Raw genomic sequence first — 10,974 nt, 5'->3', positions numbered from 1 at the left:
AAATGGCCCGGAACGCATCAAAAACGCGGCACAGACCCCACTGCACTGCGTGTGCAGAAACTCATGCAGATCTGCTCTGCATTTGGTGTGAACAAGGCCTAAGAGGTCACAAGCTGATTGCACACTTTGTCAGACACAGTCATCATATGACTGTACCTACTGCCCAATAACACAGATGTATCTTATATCTAGGCCTTTAGTATACCCAGGATTTGTGCTGAAAATCATTAGTCTGCATTTTGGAGCTTCTGCACAACCCCAAGCAACTCCTTTCTACAAATGTCCAATAAATATCAATACAGAGAAATGTTTGTTGAGGGAACAAAAGAGAAAGATCATATCTTACCATTCATTTATCAAGAGAAGAAAATGGCAGCCTTCGCCACATAAAACATTTTAAAAAAATCAGCACAGGAAGTTCTTTCTGTGGAAAATCCAGCAGTTAAATGTTATGCAAATTACTTACCGGGCATATGAAATGCAGCTCTGCCTCAAATTCTCACATTGCACACGAACATCAACTCTCTTATCAGTGAACAACAGCTTGCAGCCAAGGTCTCCTGTGAAAATTACCAACAGAAAATGTGACCCTTGTTCAAACAGCTGCAAAGGGTTTATGTCAGACGGATACTTTTTGCACCAAATATGACAATTAAAAAAACCAAAACAAAGTATGTTGAAAAGTTTTAACTATAGTTTAAAAATCTCCATAGTTCTCATAGGATCTTGTGCCAAAACATGGATCTTAAAATAGAGATTAAGATAAATATAAATATATCTATATATACAGAGATTCTAATGTCGGCCAAGATTTTGCATGTAAAAGTTGAAATCCTGGCATATGGCAAAATATACTAAATGAAGTACATACAGTATGCCTGAGCAGTGTTATTTGCAAAAACACTTTTCTTTCTGTTCACCTAGTCTTGTAATCTCTTCAAACCTGCCAGAATGCATAGCCAGGATTGTGACCTTATTCCACTGTATTTAAAAGGAGAACTATGAGGTGAGTGAAAATCACTCATACTCATAGTTGGAGCCGACCTGTGACAATGAAACTGTCACACGTCGTCTCAATGGATCGGGAAGTGAGCGAACACGTACCGTCGCTCGCTCACTTCTCGATCATCTCCCTGCAGAGAGCCGTGACTGTCAGTCACCGCTCCCGCAGGGATTACCCCGCTCCGATTCTCCAGCGCTGACTGGAGGAACGGACGGGGGAGGAAGCGGGTACAGCTGGCTCTGCCTCAGGTAGGCATACATAGGCAGAGCCCGCTGTCACTCACGCAGTTGGGTGGATCTCAACAGTAATGTTGGGATCCGTCCAGGCTGCGGCGGGCTCAGTATAACGTGAGCTGTAGCTCGTGATATACTGAGCTTTGGGTCACGGGAGGACGCTAGGTTATGTCCTCCAGTGACCCTTAGGAGAACTATGGGGAAAAACACTTACCCCATAGTTCTCTTTTAAATGATTCAGCTTAACCATCATTGAAGCCTAAATGATCAAGCTACATTTAGCAGCATTTGAATGTGTCATTTCATTGGACTATAATTATTTGTGTCATTTGTGTACATTTTGTACAAGGATATATAAGGTTTTTATATGGTAGATTGTGTTAATAATCCTGCTCGGGTATTAGGTAGAAAAAAAAGTTTTCCCTTTTTTCCCGCACTGTAATTGTACCTGACAATTACAGTTAGGGCTTGTTCACACCAAATCCAGACCAGATGTGCTTGAGTTTCTGCACATTTTACCCAGAGTGTTTTTGCCCGGTTTAACCCAAAATGGGCTTTGTGTGTTCCAGGGCATTTGCTTGTGTTTTTGATGCATTTGCATGAGTTTTGGTGCGTTCCAGAGCAGAACGAATAGGCATGCTGCAGTTTTTCTATATGCTCTGGAACTGAACACTCCGGTGTGAACTAGAGCCCAAAATACCATTGGAATACAATGGATGCAGTTTTGATCCTTTCTGTTAGGCCTGGTTCACACCTGGGCGTTTTGCAGCTCGTTCCTAAGCTCTGTAAAACGCTCAACATGTGAAAACCAATGATTTCCTATGGGCATGGTTCCCACCTGGGCGTTTTACAGCACATAGGAACGCGCTGCAAAACGCCCTACGCACAAGGAAGTACAGGAGCTTCTTTGGGGCATATTTGCCACGTGTATCCATTGGGATACAGCCAGGTAGCCCTCGGAAACGCGCGTTTGTCGCGCATTTATTACCACGAATCGTGGTAACAACGCGCAACAAACGCGCATATTCGATACGCCTAGGTGTGAACCCAGCCTAACTGCTATGCTCCACGCCTGGTGTGAACTAGTCCTAAGGAGTGGAAAGATAATATGGAATTCAGGAGCCAGTCTGTCCACTTCAAGAGCCAGCAGGATTATCTTTTTTCCATTGATAACAACCAGGGAACCATAAAGTTATGGGGCCAGCTGTCATTTTTAAAGAGCTTTGGCTACCTGGTTCCTGGGATTTGCCCAGCCCTGATTACAGCGTTAAATAGATGCTCAGTGACATCTTCCGGCTGCATTAACATCTGCAAGCCAAAGGCTCATATTTTGTGAATGAGCCTTTAGTCAGCGTGTGATCACTATGCCATGGCTGAAAGCTTGAGGAAATCCAAAACCTGTTTTCACCAGAACAAGAGGCGAGGCGAAATATTCTAACTGAGAACAATAGAACTAAGAAGAAGTCAGCACAGGCAAAGTTATCAGCTGACAAATTTCTGGCAGGATCATTAGGTATTGTTTGCACTTATCAAAGAGATATAAGAAGACACTTACAATTGTATATTTAACAGACCAAACATGAGACATTGTTAGAACGCCTTTAACCCTTTAACCGGTTTCTTATTAAATATACAATAACCACCTTCCATCCATGGACGCATAGGTAAAGTAAAGGGTAAAGGAGTAAAGGTCTAGGTCATTCTGCGCACTCAGGACTCACATGTAAACAATAATAGCGGCAGTGGCTCAGAATGACCCCCGGGCTGTACTCATTCACAATGGGCTAACGCCTTGAGGTCGTTCTGCTCCATTGATAACACTACTGTACTGATGTTTTTACATGTTGGCCCTGAGCAGTGACCTATGGGACATTCACGATGTACGTTTGTGATCGTTATTTACAAATGGTACAGATTGGACCACAAATGCTGATATTTCTAGTTTTGGTTGATGTAGCTAAATGCTGCAAACCAATATGGAGTTGTGTGAATGGGCCCCATAGGATGTAATACTGCAGCTGCGTTCAGATCTGAACACAGAATACTGAACACCCCAGTGCATGAGCCCATCATATGTCATTTTGTATTCTATTGTTCTTTATATCTACAATGTACAGATCACACAAATATACCATGAGTTGTAGACATATAGAAGCTCCATGCTTTGTCGGCATAGAGATTGCCTGTCCCAGTTAAGCAACACATTGTCCCCTGACGTCATGGCGAAATTGTTAGTCTTTATGGGAGTTTTGTCATGTGTATTGGTGTCATTGATCATAAATTACTTCATTAATCAATCCTGCTCACTGCCGGAGAGGTAATGGGGCTCACACAGCAGTGGCTCTACAAGTACAGGGTGCAGGGAGAGCCTATGGGTGAGGTACACAAATATCATCTTTACACTGCAGGACTACAAGTCCCACAATCCTCCGCGTCCGGCCATACTGCTGCCGCTTGTATTCTCACACCCGCTCCCCTGTCCTTATATTTACCTCCGGCGCGGCGGCGGACACCCCTCCCATTTACCCCCCGCCGCTGTCACTCGCCTGTAAGTGAACGGAGCACACCGAACAATCGCCGCCCAAACAAACAGGAACTCCAGCCGACCAACCAGCAGGAACAACCGAGCACGTCACGTGATCTGCACCTTCTACGTTTAAAACACGGTGTGTTCTTTACCATACCAAAACAATACGGCGGCTGCAGGCTTCGCTGAGGCCCAGCGCCACCTAGAGGCTCGGAGGGCGATGACATGACAGCAGTGTTTCAGGCTGTGTGCTGCACATGCTTAGAATTGCAACTGAAGCCAAAACTCTGTTGTTTTTTGGGGGGATAGAGTGGAGAGGAATTAAAACATCTGTCAGGTTTTAATTGCTGTCTGTGACCCCTTAGGAAGATTTCCCCCTATATTTGTCCTAGTCACCATTATCACTGGAAGTGATTGAAAATCCCAAATTTTGGGTTGTCACCAGAATAGGAATAGATGGCAAATGTGCCAATTGCGAGCCTGCTGACCACCAGGGGTTTCCCTCCCTTTGGAAGGATTTTCTTTCACTTCCTGTTGTGGCTATCGGACAGGAAGTGAAAGGAAATCTCCCCAATGGAACACAGACAACCAAAAAAGCTGACAGGTGTTATAACTCTCCCGTACTCTTTCCAAAAGCTGAAAAGTTTTGGCTGCAGTTCTGCTTTAAGGGTTCATGCACACAGGCACAAATACAGGATAACATATGCCTTTATTTGGGACAGCTGAAATCTGCAGCTGCTACGTTCTTCTGTCCAAACAATGGTATGGGCAAAATACGCTCAGTTTGCTCAGTTTGCCAGCTAACAGAGTGTGAACTTTATTGCCTTTTTCGTAAAACTTCTGCTTAACATAGACCATAGACTTCTCCACCTCCACCATGGACAACTGCTGTAATTGGGACTGGAGTCAAGTGAAATGACCAAATAGTAGATAAGCAAGATTTAAATAGTAACTGCTTCTCCAGAGATTTAAGTTGAGAAACAAGCTGCTCACGCTGAAACTGAGAGTCTTGCTTAAAGGAGAACTATGGGGTCAGTGTATTTCCCCATAGTTCTCCTTAGGGTAACGGGAGGACACAAACTAGCGTCCTCCCGTTACCCTAAGCTCAGTATACCACGAGCTACAGCTCGCGGTATACTGAGACGCGGCAGCCGGAGCGGAACCCCGGCGTAGATGACGGGATCCGCCCTGCTGCGTGAGTGACAGCTGGCTCTGCCTATCTAGAGGCAGAGCCAGCTGTACCCGCCCCCTCCCCCGTCCTTTCCGCCAGTCAGCGCGGAGAGCCGTGACAGGATCGGAAGGTGAGCGAACCTGGTATGTGTTCGCTCACCTCTCGATCTACTGAGCCGACCTATGACAGTCTCATTGTCACAGGTCGGCTAGAACTATGAGGTGAGTGGAAATCACTCATCTCATAGTTCTCCTTTAAGTTTAGAAAACAAAGCAATACAATGGCCTCATATAACGGCTTTATGTGCTTCCCTAAGAGTACTAGATGAGCTGACAGTGCCTTCGTTAAGAGAAAAATAATCATGCAGGGAAGTCTCAAGTTGGGACCTTGTCATTTAATTTTTAGGAAGCCATTCATTCAGACGCCAATTGCATTGCTTAGAGGGAGGAGGAAATAATCGGATTGACAAGTCTATGGGAGCATGATCAGACCAAGTAATAGGGCCAATCCCTGAAGAGACAGTGTTAAGTAAAGCTGTGGCATTAAGTAGGAAACAGTCTATTCTGGTATGGGTTTCGTTAACTGAGGATTAAAAGGTGAACTGCTTATTGGAAGGTTTCAGAGTTCTCCAGACATCAAACAGCGCATGTCGTTTAAGTAAGTGTTAAAATTGGTGGGCAAGCCATATTGTGCCCAAGAACAGAGACCCCCATCATGTCGCAATCTATCAAGAATTGGAGATGAAGGTAGGTTGAAATCACCACTGATGACCAAATATTGGTGGAGCAAAGAGGATAGTTTAAAAAAAATCATTTTCAAAAAGGGGATCTGATTCCTATTAGGGGCATAAAGGTTACAAACTCAGAACCATAGGTGCCGTGAAGAATAATGTACCTAACCCCTGGGTGTATAAAGACATTAGACGGCTTAAAAGGACATGCAGATTAAAAAATGATAGCCAGATAATTTTATAATGCTTGGGGGGGGGGGCATTGAGACATGGAGGTGGGAAGGCAGAAATAAACATTCAGGATCTTATCAGTACAAAAATGGGGAGACTTACCGACCATGTTACATTCGAGTGGAGAAGAAAATGATCAAGGCAGAATCCAGGGAGGCCCATATGTGTAATATGGTGAAAGGAGGCCCACGCAGTGGAGGCATGGAAGAGGGAAGGAAAAGACTGGAAGCAGAGGTGAGCATGACTAGGAACCATGAAGAAACAGCAAACAAAACCAATATAAAAAACAAGTTAAGAAGGAAAACTGCAAGCTTGAGGCTCACTAGAGCCAAGAAACACAGACCGAACTCGGCCATGGTTCGAAAGCACTCGTCCAGAACTACCGGAGAGCACCAGAGCTAAAATAGAAATCGTGAACAAATTATTTTAGGACCATGTAACTGGAGTGGAAGGTGGTTGAATGCAATCCAGAAGTGGTAACAGCTCTCCCTCAGAATCTGCGTAAAATAGATAGCAGAGAGAAGAAGGGTGGACGGCTAACATGGAGAAGTAAAATTATAACTACATAGGGCATAATAAAATATCATCAGTAGTTAGCAAAGGTTGTAAAAGTCTACGTTCTTGGAGCATGAGCCAAGGTAAATCTGGGTAAAGCTGAATTGGTTTTCCATCAAATTCCATATTGTGTATGTTACGCGCCTTTCGCATAATGTCCTCCTTCAAAGAATAGGAATTCATTCTACAAATCAAATCTCTGGGTTGCAAAAAAGAGCCTTGAAGTTGTAAAGCTCCATTAGCTTGATCAATTTTGTGACGGACCCCCGTACTCAGGATGAGTATGTCCGCCGCTGTCTTCTTCCTTGCTGAGGAGATCTTGCAACCTGAAGATCCTTAGCTCCCAGTTTCCCCAGTCACTAGCCAAGGCTTGAGTGTAGGTGAAACAAACTCTGCTTTATTGAGCAACTGCACAAACTTTTATACAGCAAATGATGAAATCAGAATATAATCCCATCACATCCACCCTCCCCTCCCCCCAGACAATCGGTCTGCTCAACACCACAGGTGTCCACCTGCTAACGAACTCCAGACAGCCATAGCAGGAGCCTGGCCAGCATGTCATTGTTCTGAGCTCCTTCAGAGTACAATGGGAGATAACGAGGGATGGTGCTGATACTCTTTCCATAACCAGGTCACACAGCATAACGCACTCAAACATAACTCAACACCAATACACATTTAACTTATAAACTCATCACCGTGTCGTCACATAGCTCCCCCAAGTTAAAAGATGGCAGACCCGGTGAGACCCTCTACGGGTCCACTTGGGGATGCCCATGCTGTTAGTCACCCTTCCAGTTCTGTTTGGCGGGATAGTCCATCAGCATTGGCATTGTGTCTCCCAGTTTCCCCAGTCACTAGCCAAGGCTTGAGTGTAGGTGAAACAAACTCTGCTTTATTGAGCAACTGCACAAACTTTTATACAGCAAATGATGAAATCAGAATATAATCCCATCACATCCACCCTCCCCTCCTCCCAGACAATCGGTCTGCTCAACACCACAGGTGTCCACCTGCTAACGAACTCCAGACAGCCATAGCAGGAGCCTGGCCAGCATGTCATTGTTCTGAGCTCCTTCAGAGTACAATGGGAGATAACGAGGGATGGTGCTGATACTCTTTCCATAACCAGGTCACACAGCATAATGCACTCAAACATAACTCAACACCAATACACATTTAACTTATAAACTCATCACCGTGTCGTCACAAATTTTGTGAGAGGAATGTTCTCCGAAGATGAGGTTGAAGAAAGCTTGTAAAGTGTCTTTTAAGTCCTCAGGACCAGTCGCTTCAGGAAGGCCCCTAAGTCTGATGTTATTCCTGCGGCCCCTATTATCAAGATCTTCAAGATGACGCTGCATCTCACAGATGGTGGAGCTTTGAGAGATCACTTGAGCATGAAGGTTATCCAATTCCAATTTAGCCGATTGAATGTAATCTTCGGCGACTTCAACACGGTGAGTGAGATGTTGAAAATCCTCATGAAGGGCTTTGATTTCTGTGCGACAAGTATCTCGAACCTCCTGAACAACCTTATGTTTATTATACAAAAGAAACAAGACTACTGTCCGTAGCATTTGGTGTTTATTGGGCTTGTTGCCATTTGCGTCATGGATTATGGCCATGAGCAGAGTTTTTTCCTAGGTGGTTGGCACTTTTCATCTCAGGTTTTTATTTACTTTTTTTGCCTCATTAGTGAAGTACAAGAGGACTGGTGGGTTTGGCACGTTTATTTCTGCTTCTAATGATGGCATAATGTGGCAGGAAGAATTTGGTTTGGATAAGCAGTTTATTTATTTACAGAAGTAGCTGGGTCTGTTAGTTTCGGTTCTGTGCTGGCCATTGCTGTGCAGAGGTTTGGTCTGATTCCTGGTCTCAAGCGGGTATCCCTAAGAATATTGTTTTAGAGCTCTTTCTCTTCTTGAGGCTGTGGTGCTTTGGGGCAAGCAGTTCAGCTACTAGAGGATCTTACTGAAGAATGACAACAAAGGGATTTGCATGCAGTGTACTGTGTATCATCAAAGTCACCCCCAGTGATTAAGTTGATACACTTCATGTTCTATTTGAATTAAAGTGAGACATCTTCAGGGTAGCAAAAATCTTACATTAGATGCTCTGTCTTACCAGGGCTTCCAGTGTTTCAGAGCACTGGCCCCCACAGCAGACAGCGACTCTACAGTGTCTAGAAAAGCCTTTCTCGACCAGGGTGCCCTGGCACCCAGGGGTGCCTTCTGGCTTTGTCAGAGGTGCATTCAAATTTTCATAGTATCAATCATTTCCATGGTTCAGACGAGCGAACCACCAGCACCATGGAAATGCATGACACTAATTCAGGGCATCCTCCAGCATTCAAAAGAAAACAGAAGTCCACCTCTTTATGGACCTCCTTTGCCGCCTTCTACCATGATGTCGCAGAATCGCTGGGGTGATGATTATAAAGTAAGGCTCTGATGTGCAGGGGGGCTTTGATTTGAAGAGAGGCTCCTGATGTGATGAGGGGACTCTGATGTGAAAAGGAGGGAATGTGATGGAATGGGGGCTCCTGATGGGAAGTGGGGACCCTGATATAAAGAGGGGAACTCCACATTGCTTTTTTGCATGATGTCTCCCCTCAAAATCCATAACTGACCCTTATCTAGGTAAGGGTCTGGTATAGATTTGGGGGGGGGGGGGGGGGGCGACACGTGTCCTTTTTCATGTTTTGACTTTTACATTTTAGACTGGGGTGCCTCAAGATTTTGCATGCTTTTAAAGGGTGCCGTGACTGAAAAAAGTTTCAAATTCCAAATTTCAACTAGGGTTGCCTATGTAACTGCATGGCAGCAATATTGGGAACTCGTATAGGTGCTGGGTGCTTCTTCTATGGAGGACTCTGCAGAACTAATCTTGGTATTTACAGTATATGTGAATTGTATCCCAGTAGTGGTACTCATGTTCATTTATCAAAGCTTTTAGCAAGTGTTTCCTTTTTCAGCTACATAATGCCCCTGCATGTAGTTCTTTTTTTATTGTTAGGCAATTCGTGAAAGGTTTTAAGAAGCAATTTTCTTGTGCTGATAGTAAATCCCCCATTACACTTAATATTTTATATGATATTATTACTGCCACTGAGTCAACCTGTACTTCTGCATACAAAACACTTTCATTTAAAACTGCTTCACAATTTTCAGTGCTTTTCGAGTCTCTAAGTTGGTTCTTAGTTCCCGCTCAGTTTATTCTAGGTTGTTAATAGAAGAGGTTAAACTTTCTTTAGACAATCAAAAATGGATCAGCAGGGTAAAGGAACGTCGTAACCATTTAATGCCCTAGGCCACCCACCTTTTCCAGTTCAATTACTTCAGCAATTGTTTAACTATTTGCAAGGTTTCCCCTTCTCTTCTGTCACATGCTGATGGCTGACCTTTATCAGCATTTCAATTTAAATCTGTCCTTAAAAGATGTTTGGCTGATTTAGGTGTGGCTGCACCAGGGCCCGAGGCTGAAGGGGGGGCAGTGAGGTTTGGTCCCAGTCCCCCCCATTGGAGTAAGCGATGGTCCGCCAGACTTAGGCTGGGTTCACACCTGGGCGCACGGAATATGCGCGTTTGCCGCGCGTTTCGTGCCGCACATTTTTACAGGGATTTGCTGTAAAAGAAAAGCGCGACAAAAGTGCGTTTACATGGGCTATCCGGCTGAATCCTAACGGATACGCGCGGAAAATACGACCCCAAAGAAGCTCCTGTACTTCTTTGGGCGTAGGGCGTTTTTCAGCGCATTCCTACGCGCTGAAATACGCCCAGGTGTGAACCAGGCCTTATAGCACCGTGTGCAGTGGCTCCAGTCTCTGCCTCCTGTGCCATAGTCTCCACACCATGAAGTGTCTGCAGTCTCATTCGCCCTGAGTGGGGCGGCGGTGGGCGGGTCTGGTGGGGTGTCCAGGGAGCTGCACAGCTCCTTCTCAGTTAGGATGATGGCAGTGCGCTGATTGGGACAGGCTTGAGCTCTGGCGGAGGAGATGGTGAGGAGCCAGTTTGGGGCAACGATGATCCAAAGGGCTTCTGAACGGAAGAGGGGGGTTACGATGGCCCGACAGGCTTCTCAGCAGGGGATACGATGGTCCGCCAAGGGACTGAGGATCAGGTAAGTAATACAGCTTTATTTGAGCCCCATAGACAAAACGAGCACTTAATGCTTGCAGTGATATGGGTATCCCTACTGCAAGGGTAAGTTTTTTATTTTTCTTTGCTTGGAGTTCTTTTTTAAATCAATCTATGTTTTAATGAAAGGTTATGTGACTGTCACATATGTCTCTCTGGGGCTACTTTGCTGTTTTTTTGTGTTTCAGGTTACAAGTGGCCTGCTGTCACCAGGAAGATTTACACCGGTTCCTGGACAGACCCGCTAGTGGACTACGGCTATTTCTGTGCAGACCTTCAATCATCTGAGCGTTGGATTGGTGACTGATTCTTGAGTCTTGTAGACTAAGCATGGTGGAAGGTTAATGATTAACAGTGGTTTGGGGCAATCAAAGTTAATAGT

At 44.9% G+C, this 10,974-nt stretch overlaps 1 long non-coding RNA gene across 1 annotated transcript; it reads left to right on the top strand.

The window, feature by feature from the left end:
* The first annotated feature begins 469 nt into the window (after window positions 1-469).
* LOC108793748 lies at window positions 470-3,837 on the top strand. Its single transcript, XR_001941670.1, has 3 exons — window positions 470-562; window positions 2,710-2,714; window positions 3,790-3,837. It is a non-coding gene; the product is annotated as an uncharacterized LOC108793748 (long non-coding RNA).
* Window positions 3,838-10,974: the final 7,137 nt, after the last annotated feature.

The sequence above is a fragment of the Nanorana parkeri genome, unplaced genomic scaffold (assembly GCF_000935625.1).
Source record: "Nanorana parkeri isolate BGI_ZX_2015 unplaced genomic scaffold, ASM93562v1 scaffold24, whole genome shotgun sequence".
Classification (NCBI taxonomy): Eukaryota; Metazoa; Chordata; class Amphibia; order Anura; family Dicroglossidae; genus Nanorana; species Nanorana parkeri.
Note: the sequence above shows the minus strand (reverse complement) of the source record. Positions and strands in the feature narration are given on the sequence as shown.